This window comes from Plecotus auritus, assembly GCF_963455305.1.
Source record: "Plecotus auritus genome assembly, chromosome: 5".
Classification (NCBI taxonomy): Eukaryota; Metazoa; Chordata; class Mammalia; order Chiroptera; family Vespertilionidae; genus Plecotus; species Plecotus auritus.
Genome location: NC_137776.1, coordinates 68,683,855 through 68,695,647, shown reverse-complemented (window position 1 = coordinate 68,695,647; position 11,793 = coordinate 68,683,855). Strand labels below are relative to the sequence as shown.

Genomic DNA, 11,793 nt, shown 5'->3' with positions numbered 1-11,793 from the left:
ATCTTTGTAGCAAAGATTGGATATTATTATTATCATCCCCATTTGTAGATGAGGAAATTGAAGTACAGAGAAGATAAATAATTTTTCCAGGGTTACATAACAACTGTTTACCTGTGAGACCCCATTTAAAAGCAGGCAGCCTGTAGAGCTCCGATGTGTGTTGAAGGATGGTTTTCATTCCACCACTCCTTTAAATTAATGTGTGTGTCTGTGTTACTTCTGTTTCAGAGAGAAGAGGTACTCCCATATAGGGATTCATAAAGGCATAGAGCACCTAGAGATTTGCTGCCTCCATTACGCTGCTGGGTCTCACAGCACTTGTTATGTTTTTAAGTTTCTCTCCAGAAGGTAGGAATTGTGGGTTTTTTTCTCCATGAATTATTTATATAATTGCAGTTTTCTTGTCTGTGAACTTAATTTTTATTAAATATTAAAAGCATCTTCTGACATCCATAGATTAAATCGCCAAAGAGTTAAGACACATAATCACATTGCCTCTAAAAGAACCATTTTCTATTCTAAAATTAATACATGTTCATTGTAAAAAATATATCCTATCTAATAAAAGCAATATGCCAATTAACCATCACTCCGCTACACCCACAAGCCACGCCCACCAGTTAATCAGGAGTGAGTATGCAAATTAACCCAACCAAGATGACTGCAGCCACGGATTGAGCAGGAGGCTTGGGTTTTCCTGGCAATGGAGGAAGCCAAGCTTTCTGCCTGCCCTGGCCAGCCCAGGCCTCCCCTCAAGGCTACAAAGTTTCAATTATAGAAGATAAATAAATCCCAACAAAAATGGCTGCAGCCACAGGAGGCTTGGCTCTGCTCAAGGCTACAAAGTTTCAATTATAGAAGATAAATAAATCCCAGATACCAGGGCCTCCGCTTGGGTCGCTGAGAGGAGTGGCCAGCCTGCAAACCACCACAGGCCCCTCGCCCAGGCCACTCCATGCCCCAAGGGAACCCCCACCCTGATCCAGGACACCCTTCAGGGCAAACCAGCTGGCCCCCACCTATGCACCAGGCCTCTATCCTATCTAATAAAAGAATAATATGCAAATTGACCATCACTCCAACACACAAGATGGCTGTCCCCGTGTGGTCAAAGATGGCTGCCCCCATGTGGACACAAGATGGCCACCACAAGATGGCCAGCAGGGGAGGGCAGTTGGGGGGGACCCAGGCCTGCAGGGAAGAGCAGTTGGGGGGGGGGGAACAGGCCTGCAGGGGAGGGCAGTTAGGGGCAAACAGGCTGGCAGAGGAGCAGTTAGGCATCAATCACGAATTTCGTGCACCGGGCCTCTAGTATATATATAAAATAGTACAGAAATGTATAGTAATCCTACCACCTTGAGATAACTATTCTTTATATTTTGTTGTAATTCTTTCTGAATTTGATGTATATATAATATGTAACATATCTATATAATTATTATGATTATAACTGGCAACAATCTATATATATAAAAGCTTAAGTGAATGAACGAGCAGTCGACCTATCACTAGGATGCACACTGACCATCAGGAGGCAGACGCTCAATGCAGGAGCTGCCCCCTGGTGGTCATTGCGCTCCCACAGCTGGCCAACCTTCCGTGGTCCCTACACCCGGCGGCCAACCTCCTGCGGTCCCTACCCCCCCCCACCACCAAGTGGGGGGAGGGGCCGCGGGAGGTTGGCCGCCAGCCCAATGAGGACTGGGTGATACAGCCCCAATTGGCCCCGATCGCTGGTCAGGCTGAGGAACCCCACCCGTGCACGAATTCTTGCACCAGTCCTCTAGTAGGGTATAAATTAAACACTCTTTGGCTACAGTGTTTCTTTCACTTAGCAAGTTGTGGCATTTTTCATGCCAGTAAATATCATCCACATTAGCATTGTCAAAGTTCATAAAATATTCTAGTTTAAGGGTATAACATACATTGTATAACCATTTTCCAATTATTGAGTATTTGAGATGTTTCCAATATCTCCCTGTGGTTAACATGACTTCAGTGAATATACTTGTGCATCCACCTTTGTATTCATGTCTAATGATATTTAGGACAATTTCCAAAAGTAAGTATTGTAGAACTTTAGTTCCTAAGCATGCTCTCTGATGGTTACAGGACCTATAATGTAAGAAAACACTGACTATTATCCACCATCTTGAAGAATACCAATATTTAGTAGTATATTAAGGTCTTAGAAATCAAACTTATTTGATTATAGAATCCTTTCTTAAAATAAAACCTGTCTATGGGCTGTTGAGAGTTGGAGAAGTTGTGCATGTGTGGGGAAGAGGGCATATGGGAAATATTTCTAGTTTCTACTCAATTTTGCTGAGTCCAAAACTTCTCTAAAAAATAAAGTCTATTTTATAAAAAGCAAAGAGAAAATTTTTAAAGGGGAAAATATTTAAGTGCCATTGTATACATTTACATTTCAAATTAAATTTAGACTTGCACACATACACATAAAATACATCTGACAACATCCCACTTAACACTTTGGAAAATACTAGCTTATCATATATTCTTTGAAAGGGAATTGGTGGATCAAAAAGTAAATATACTGAAAGTCTACCAATTTGCATTTTGCCACTAGTATAGGGGAATGCCACTTTCACTGTAGTTTTGTCATTTGATAGTAACTATTTTTGTTTTACATAAATCTGATAGAGAAAAGTATATGGTATTTTAATTTTCATTTACTTGATTGCTAGTGAGATAAATGTCTTTTTATACTTTTATTTGTCCATTATTTTTCTTTTATGGCCATCTCATTTATGCCCCATTCCAAATTTTTCTTAGGCTTTTTAATGGATTTTTTTTTTATTGCAAAGAATCAAGAATCATATTAAGAATATTAACACTGTAAATCACATGTTACAATTATGTTTTCCCTCATTTTCATCTTTTATGTTTTGTTTTTATTTTATGTATTTTAATTTTGCCATGTAAGGTTGGCTTCTTATGAGGTTAAATCAATCTCATCTTCATGGATTCTGAATTTGGTGTCTGTATGTGCATTGGCTTTTTCAAAAAAAAACTTTATTATGAATAGTTTCAAACATAGAAGATTTGGGAGAATCTATTCTATATATATATAAAAGCCTAAGTGACCAGCAACTGGCTGACCAGCTGGTAGCTATAACACACAATGACCAGAAGGAGGCAGATGCTCAACACACAAGCATGGAAACATGGAACAGACTGATGAATCTCAGAGGGAAGCAGGGAGGGGAGAGGGTAGGAAGAGATTAACCAAAAATCTTATATGCATACTAGAGGGGTCCCTTGGCCTGGCCTGTGGTGCTGGGGCCAAAACCAGCTCTCCGACATCCCCCAAGGGGTCCTGGATTGTGAGAGGGCACAGGCCAGGCCTTGGGACCCCACCGGTGGACAAATCGGTGCACTGGGCCTCTAGTAGTACAATAAATCCCCATGTAATTCAATCTGGCCTCAATAATTTACAACTCATGGCTAATCTTTTTCTTTTAAAACTCTTATATTATGTTGAAGCAAAGGCAGACATTAAGTTATTTCATCTATTAATATTTCAGTATGAGAGTAACTCTAAAGGTAGTTTTACCTAACCTCTATTTTACATCTGCCATAGTTTTTCTTGCTGAAATCATTGACTTTTACTATAACATACTTATAATGTAATACCAAACATAAACATTAGCTAAGATTAGTGTTATGTAGTATAGGCTTTTAAAATAGCCTTCATAAGAATTTAATTATACCTACTACTTGTGACAAAAAAAAAAATGTTATTCATTTTTTATGCCTTAAATATACATATATCTATGACCCATACTTTTTTTGTTGCTAAAGTTATATCAATAAAAAGCCTGTTTCCATTTTTACTGAAGATAAGCCTTATTAGAAGCTATAACTCTTTTTACACCACAATATAGATACTATTTTTCTGTCCTCAGAAGGTATTGTCCTAAATTGTTTTATTAATGGGGAAATTTTCAAGACTTTTGAATAAAACTACATATGCCTCTCCAGAAACATAGCAGAATTTTTTTTTTTTGAATCCTTGGTTTAGATGAAATACAAAATTTTACATGTTTTATGTGATTAATATCTGATTACTTTTTAAGATAGCAGTTCAGAAGAAACCAATCCTTTTTTTTTTAGAGACAGGGAAGGAGAGGGATAGAGAGATAGAGTCATCAATGTTGAGAGAGAATCATAGATCAGCTGCCTCCCACACGCCCCACACTGGGGATTGAGCCCATAACCCAGGCATGGGCCCTGACCAGGAATCGAACCATGACCTCCTAGTTCATAGGTCAATGCTCAGCCATTGAGCACAGGCAAGAAAGCAATACTTTCTTAGGGTCTTCTGCGGGGGGGTTGATAGTGAATATAATAGTTCATAGGAAATTAGGATATCCCATGATTACTACTGCCAGAAAGAGTACAGAACATAATCAGATGTGGTGCTTATATAAAGAAGGATACAAAGGAAAGTTAGTCTCAACTAGAAATAGAATTGTCAATGTATATGAAAAGCAGAGGAGGAAAATAAGTGTGAGCCTTAGTCACAGCTAAGTAAAATCATGTAAGATTTAATAGTTAATAGAGATCTTTGGGTTAGTATAGTCAGATCATATTATTTTATGAATGAGAAAACAAAAGAACAGAGAGTTTAACCCGTTTGTCCAAAGTCACGCAAATGTGTTTTTTTTAGTTTTCTCAGAAGACATTTAAAAGGTTCTAAAATGTTGTTATTAACAACAATAAGTAACAATTATTGAGTGCTTACTCTGAACCAGAGAATCTACTAAATATTTTCAATCATTTGTCTCATTTAATCCTCACTTATACTTTGCAAAAAGAACTATTATTATCCCTTTTATAGAGGTAAGGCAACTGACGCTAATCCAGGATATAGCCCTCCCTCAGTAAGACGCATTTCACTATCACTCAAGCATACAGAATTACGGGAAGAACAGAGAAAGGATTGCAATGAGCAATCCTAGAAATAAGGCAAGAGTGGAAACTTTTGGCAGGATAGATGGCAAGAAATAATATTTTGACATCCTAAGTAAAAAAAAAAGTGAAAGGTCTAGTTAAAGAAATTTGTGGTGTGATTTGACTCTAGTTTATTCTCTGATTTTCAGGGACTGTTGCATCCCTCAATTCATTTTTGCATTTAAAAAAATTATTTTGGATTTTTGAATAAACGATGTCTTATGAGAACTATATTACAAAATTCTGAATTTACCAAACTCTTCTCCATTATCACTGCTTTTCATATCCCCTTTAAGGACTTTAGATATCTAGTTGCATGTATTATACAATGCAGTCCCTAAGTATTTTTGTTATTAAAATATCTTTTTAATAAGCTAGTGAAGACAGCAACAGTCCAAACAAATTGCCTGTTGCTCTAGGTTTTCATGCTTACTGCAGTGGATCTCTATAGGTACTTGAATTAGATAAAAAATTAAATCATGAAAGAAGAAATGATTTTCAAAAATGAGTATGCAAGTTTAGTCCTAAATAGCAATAGCAATAACAATTTTAGCTTGAGGCTTTTCTGAGGGATTGTGAATAATGATTAGGGGAGATTATAGGCCTGAGGCAAAGCCTTGGGACATTCACGCACATAGCCAGCCATTTAGCCTCCAAAAACTGGTCTTTAGGTTGTGGAGTATTGTTTGAAATACCAGAGGGAATCAAACCTGAAGCTGTCACTTTATCCCAAGGACCATCTCAGGAGTCTGAAGTTTAAATGGTAACATAAATGTTTACCAAAACAAAAACCCTTGGTAGGTTTTTCAGGTCCTGTTGTTTTATTTTATTTTTACTGCTTTGGGTATGTATATTTATTTGCCTGTAGAAGAAATTATGTATAAAAAATTGTAACACCAAGAAAGTAATAACACTGTTGAAAATTGTGTTCAGCTGTGTAGAGCATCTATTCAGGGGAAATAGGTAAGATTTTTGTTTTTAAAAAGATAATAGCCTTAGCTGGTTTGGCTCAATGGATAGAGCATCAGCCTGCAGACTGAAGGGTCCCAGGTTCCATACTAGTCAAGGGCACATGCCTGGGTTGTGGGCTTGATCTTCAGTAGGGAGTGTGCAGGAGGGAACCGATCAATGATTCTCTCTCATCATTGATGTTTCTATCTCTCTCTCCCTCTCCCTTCCTCTCTGAAATCAATAAAAATAAAAATAAATAATAAAAAGATAATAAATGCCACATCTCCTTTTTATTAGATTTTCATGGAAATTTATGTTTGAGAGAATTCTGATGTACTGTTCTTTGCTGAAAATATTCTTCTAGCCTGATATCATAATGTAAAATTATGAACTGGTTAGTGTGGATATTTTGAAAGCCCTAAAGTCTTTAATTCATGGATAATTATGTATTTTCAGGTACCAAAATCTCAGTTTCCTTCTATCTTTATAGCTATTTACTCTATTTCCTAAAAATTTGTGACTTAAGTTAAAATGACCCTCCCCTTTTAAAACATATTTCCATAATAGATAGTAAAAGGGAGGGAATTAACAAACCAATGTATGTTAATGATAATGATGATAATCATTACTTACCTCGCCCAATGTATGGAATAATAATGATGATAACAGTAATAAAAATAAATAAATAAATTCTCATCTAATAACTTGAATGAGAATAACTAAACCTTTAAATAGTGTTTACTATATACTAGGTACAATTCTAACACGTTCCACTCCTAACTCCATTATTATTCCCATTTTTAAAATGAGGAAACTGAATCAATAAGAGATTAAATAGTAAGTAGGAAATCCAGCATCAGAAAACCGAACAAGGACTTGAGAGCACAGTAGAAAATTCTCAGCCCTTCAGCGTCTCACATCACTTCATACAAGTCTTCATGCTGGGGATATAAGGTGGACATGGTACCTGATTTCATTAAGTACAAAATCACACAATAATTTATTTCATTTTTATATTACAAGGTGATGGAAGAACATATATAGGGACTTCTTGTATTCTGAATCAGGCTGAGATCTGAGGGATGAGTAGAATCCACAGGGCCAAGTGGAATTGGGAAGGAGGACAAGCAGGGGCAACATTATGACTTTTGGTGGGCTCTAGACACTTTTGCCTTCATGTCTCCTGCCTCCAGAAAATATATTAAAAATTATATTTTGCAATTATATTGATATGAAGACAAATATGTTAACATATACATTAAAACATTTCGTGGGACTAAAAGTGGTTTTTTTTGTATTATTTTATTAGAAATTAAAACACCTCTAACTGGTTTGGCTCAGTAGATAGAGCGTCAGCCTGTGGACTTAAAGGTCCCAGATTCGATTCTGGTCAAGGGCACATGCCCAGGCTGTGGCTCGATGTCCAGTAGGGGACGTGCAGTAGGCAGCCAATCAATGATTCTCTCTCATCATTGATGTTTCTCTCTCTCTCTCTCTCTCTCTCTCTCTCTCTCTCTCTCTCTCTCTTTCTCTCTGAAATCAATAAAAATATATTAAAAAAAATAAATTAAAACATTTCATGGACCCTTAAAATATTGCGAGCCTTAAGCATTTGTGCCTATTGTGTCTAATGATAAGGCAGCCCCAGGGATGGGGTTGGGGACAGTAATGGGCCAGAAGCATTCCAAATGAAAGGACTGGCATAGACAGAAGACTTCAGAGGCTAGAGAAACCTGAAAGGAGGCTAGTGTGGCTAAAGCAGAGAGCTCAGGGGAGGGAGGCATGAGGTGAGACTGGGAGGCAGGCAGGGCCCTGTACGCTGTGTTTAGGTTTTTTATATTCTAAGAGCAATGGAAAATCTCCAAAGGGTATGTGTGTGCTTAAATCAAATTAATAATACACATGGTTAAAATCAATAGTTCTTTGGTCCAGCTTTTCCCACTTAAGCCTCACTTCTCTTTCCATTTTCTTCCTGATATTTATCTTCATTTTTCCAGGTAAAAGTAATTTTCCTCCACATCATATTTTTTATTTATCATTTTAAAGAATCATGTATTAACACACACACACACACACACACATACACACACACACACAGGCCTTATATACTCACTCACCCTACCCCCCTCTACCTTTTCTCTATCATTATTCATTTAGTTTTATCTCTATTTTTGGTTTCTCTATTGTAACTGTGGATAATATACTTATACCTTTATTTTTTGTCCCATTAACTATAAATGTTGCTTTGGGATTGTCCCCTGTGTCAGATGAGAGTAATAGTGCACACATCTACTTCATGGTTCTGTTCTCGGTTCTTTAATTTTTATATTTCTAAAATTGGTTTTATTTACATTTATTTTATAACTACAATTAAGTATATTATTGTGTCAAAGGGGCCTTTGCATCTGCTGTTTCCTCAATCTGGAAATTCATTCACCCAGATTACCACATTGCTTGGTCCTTCCCTTCCTTAAATTCTTGACCCTAGAGGCAGCTGCTCAGTAGGGCCATTCCTGGTCATCTTATTGGAAATATCCATTCTACTACCTGGCATTCTTGCTCTACTTTCCTTGTTATTTTTTTCTACATAGTATTTATTGTTAATATAAATAACATTTTCATTTCACCTAATTTCTGAAATTATTGTCACTTTCTACATTCTTGACTATAGCTTCAAGAAGACAACAATTATTATCTATTTTAACTAACTTATTATTTCCCCCCTCACTATTATATTCTCAGTCACTAAATCAGAGCCAGACACATAATCATTTGAATTAATGGGTAACTATATTTCTAAATGTTCTTCTTTGGTTATATGTCCTTATTTATGCAATTTTTTAGTTTTCTTAAAATTTGGAATTGCCTTTTGTCTTTTTGCATTATTTTTATTTTTTCTAATTTTTAAAATTGCTTTATTTTTTAAATATTTTATTTTTTAGTTACAGTTGACATACAATATTATATTAGTTTCAGATGTACAACTTAGTGATTAGACATTTATATAATGTACAAAGTGATCACCCCAATAAATCTAATATCCATCTGATACCATACATAGTTATTACATTATTATTAACTACTAGAGGTCCAGTGCACGATTTGTGCATGGGTGGGGTCTCTCTGGGTGGCCTGCAGGGATCGAGCTGAAACCCACAGTCCAACGCCACCTGAAGCTCCTATCTGCTGCTCCCGCTCATCCTGGCCCCACTGTGCCTGCTGGGGACTTGGGCCCAATCAGTCCCATTTGGGAGAGGCTCGGGCTGCTACAGCAATGCTCACCATGAGCCCTGCGTCTGGCGCCCTCCCAAGGGGAGTGGCCTGTGGGATTGGGCTGAAACTGGCTCTCTGACATCCCCCAAGGGGTCCCAGATTGCGAGAGGGCACAGGCCAGGCTGAGGGACTCCACTGGTGCACGATCAGGCCAGGGAGAGACCATGGGAGGGCTCCAGGGCATGTCCAGCCCATCTCACTCAGTCCCAATCAGCAGGACCCCAGCTGCAAGCTAACCTACTGGTCAGAGCATCTGCCCCTGATGGTCAGTGCATGTCATAGTGACTGCTTGACCAGTTGACTGTCTGCCCCCTGGTGGTCAGTGCACGTCATAGCAAGCAGTTGAGCAGCCTTAGCATATCATTAGCATATTATGCTTTGATTGGTTGTTCGGTTGTTCTGCCATTCAGTCTATTTGCATATCACCCTTTTATTATATAGGACTAGGGGCCCGGTGCACGAAGATTCATGCATGGGGGGTGGGTCCCTCAGCCCGACCTGCACCCTCTCCAATCTGGGAGCCCTCAAGGGAGCCCTTTCCAATCCGAAGTTTCTCATGAGCGAATTGTCTGAGTGAATTGCAATCACATGAGCGAATTGTCTGAGACCCCGACCCAGTTTGATTTGTGGCTCACAGAATAATAGATGCTTTTTTTTTTTCTTTGCTTCATTGGTGGAGATTTTTATAGACACTCTGAATTTACTTATGTCTCTCACCTTTGCTTTCCCTCCATCCCCCACCACAACAGTAACTTGCTCCAGACTCACTTTGCTCTAGTGTCTAGGACAGTGGTTCGCAAACTGCAGCTCGCGAGCCGCAGTTTGCTGCTCTGTTGACTAATGAGTTTGCCGACCACTGACCTAGACTCTCGATTCCAATAATTACAGGCTGTTGTTGTTCCTTGTGATTAAGCCCCAGACCAGTGGTCGGCAAACTCATTAGTCAACAGAGCGGCAAACTGCAGCTTGCGAGCCACATGTGGCTCGCGAGCCGCAGTTTGCCAACCACTGGTCTAGGAGATCCATCTGCCACCAGAACTACTACTCCTAGAATTCCTGGTGCTCCCCGCGCTCTTGGTTTTCCCTTCCTGCTTGGTTTCCGTCCCACGGCCTCCCATTCTGCCAAGTCCTCCAAGCTACCAGCTCTCCCTCTCTGCTCTCTGCCTGGTGGCTTGGGGGGAGCGACCGAGGGAGCCACATCCCCCCAAGCCACCGGCTCTCCCGCTCTGCTCTCCGCCTGGTGCCTGTGTATGCAAATTAACCCACCATCTTTGTTGGGTTAATTTGCATATTCACTCCTGACTGGCTGGTGGGTGTCATGGAGGTATGGTCAATTTACATGTTTCTCTTTTATTATATAGGATATTCCCTATGCTATGCATTACATCCCTATGACTATTCTGTAACTACCAATTTGTACTTCTTAATTCCTTCACCCTTTTTGCTCATCCCCCCCAACCTTCTTCCCATCTGACAACTCTCAAAATGTTCTCTATATCTATGAGTCTGGTTCTGTTTTGCTTGTTCATTTACTTTGTTTTTTAGATTCCACATGTAAGTGAAATTTTGTGGGGTTTTTTTGTCTTTTTCTGTCTAATTTATTTCACCCAGCACAATACCTCTAAGTCCATCTATATTATTGAGGATGGCAAGATTTCATTCTTTTTTTTATGGCTCAGTCATATTTCATTGTATATATGCCCCACTTCTTTATTTATTCATTTGTTGATGAACACCTATGTTGCTTCCCTATCTTGGCTATTTTAAATAATGCTGCAGTGAACTCATGGATGAATATATCTTTTCAATCTAGCGTTTTGAGTTTCTTTGGCTTAACACCCAGAAGTGGAATTGCTGGGTCCTTCTTTATCTCTTGTAATAGCCTTTGTTTTAAAGACTATTTTGTCTGGTATAAGTATTGCTACGCCAGCTGTTTTATTTTTGTTTCCAGTGTCATAAAATACTTTTTACAGCCCTAACCGGTTTGGCTGAGTAGATAGAGCATCGGCCTGCAAACTGAAGGGTCCCAGGTTCGATTCCAGTCAAGGGCATGTACCTTGGTTGTGGGCACATCTCCAGTAGGGGGTGTGCAGGTGGCAGCTCATCAATGTTTCTCTCTCATCGATGTTTCTGACTCTATCCCTCTCCCTTCCTCTCTGTAAAAAAATCAATAAAATATATATTTTTGTAAATACTTTTTACATCCCTTTAATTTCAGTCTATGTGTGTCCTTCTATTTGAAGTGAATCTTTTGCTGGCAGCAAGCTTTTTTTTCTTTTAATTTAAATTCTTTATTGTTTTTTGTTGTTTTTTTTCTTTTGAGAGCCAAATTTTTTTTTAATTTCTTTATTGATTAAGGTATCACATATTTGTGCTCATCCCCCCATTCCCCTCCCAAACCCTTCCCCACGCATGCCCCCACCCCCCTGTTGTCCATGACCACTGGTTAGGCTTATATGCATGCATACAAGTCCTTTGGTTGATCTTTCCCCCTTACCCCCACCCTCCCCTACCTTCCCTGAGGTTTGACAGTGTGATCGATCCTTCCCTGTCTCTGGGTCTGTTTTTGTTCATCAGTTTATGTTGTTCATT

At 38.8% G+C, this 11,793-nt stretch overlaps 1 protein-coding gene across 3 annotated transcripts in view; it reads left to right on the top strand.

The window, feature by feature from the left end:
* The first annotated feature begins 226 nt into the window (after nucleotides 1-226).
* The window catches only part of MBD5 (methyl-CpG binding domain protein 5), a 172,112-nt gene continuing 160,545 nt past the window's right edge, over nucleotides 227-11,793 (top strand). For all 3 annotated transcript variants that reach the window (XR_013960654.1, XM_080669309.1, XM_080669308.1), the window contains exon 1: nucleotides 227-348. The gene's annotated coding sequence lies outside the window, so the exon portion shown is untranslated. The remainder of the gene's footprint in view (nucleotides 349-11,793) is intronic.